Genomic DNA, 791 nt, shown 5'->3' with positions numbered 1-791 from the left:
TAATAGTTATCTAGTGCTGCTATAACAGAAATACCACAAGTGGATGGCTTTAACAAACAGAAATTTATTTTCTCACAGTTTAGGAGGCTAGAAGTCCAAATTCAGGGTGCGAGCACCAGGGGAAGGCTTTCTCTCTCTGTTAGCTCTGGAGGAAGGTTCTTGTCTCTTCAACTTCTGCTTCTGGTTTCTTGGAGATCTCCGTGTGGCTTGTCCTCTATCTTACCCCATCTTTCCTCTGCTCACTTGTTTAATCTCTTTTATTTTTCGAAAGAAATTGACTCAAGATACACCCTACACAAATCCTGCCTCATTAACATAACAAAGACAATCCTTTCCCAAACAGGATTATAACCACAGGCATGATAAAATAACTGGTTGCTGAGTCGACTGATTCCGACTCATAGGGACCCTGTAGGACAGAGTAGAACTGCCCCATAGGGTTTCCAAGGAGCAGCTGGTGCATTCAAACTGCTGACCTTTTGGTTAGCACCCGAGCTCTTAACTACTGTGCCACCAGGGCTCCACTAGAGGTTAGGATTTACAACACGTATCTTTGGAGCCCTGGTGGTGCAGTGGTTAAGAGCTCAGGCTGCTAACTAAAAAGGTCAGCAGTCCAAAACCACCAGCCACTCCTTGGAAACCCTATGGGGCAGTTCTACTCTGTCATATAGGGTCCCTATGAGCTGGAATCCACTGGATGGCAACGAGTTTATTTTGGGGGGATATAATTCAATCCATAATAAGCCTCCACCCACCCACTGTGGAAATTACAGAGCATTTCCCAGCACCTC

This window comes from Trichechus manatus, unplaced genomic scaffold (genome assembly GCF_000243295.1).
Source record: "Trichechus manatus latirostris isolate Lorelei unplaced genomic scaffold, TriManLat1.0 scaffold00065, whole genome shotgun sequence".
Classification (NCBI taxonomy): domain Eukaryota; kingdom Metazoa; phylum Chordata; class Mammalia; order Sirenia; family Trichechidae; genus Trichechus; species Trichechus manatus.
The sequence above is the reverse complement of the archived record's forward strand: the minus strand, read 5'-3'. Positions refer to the sequence as shown.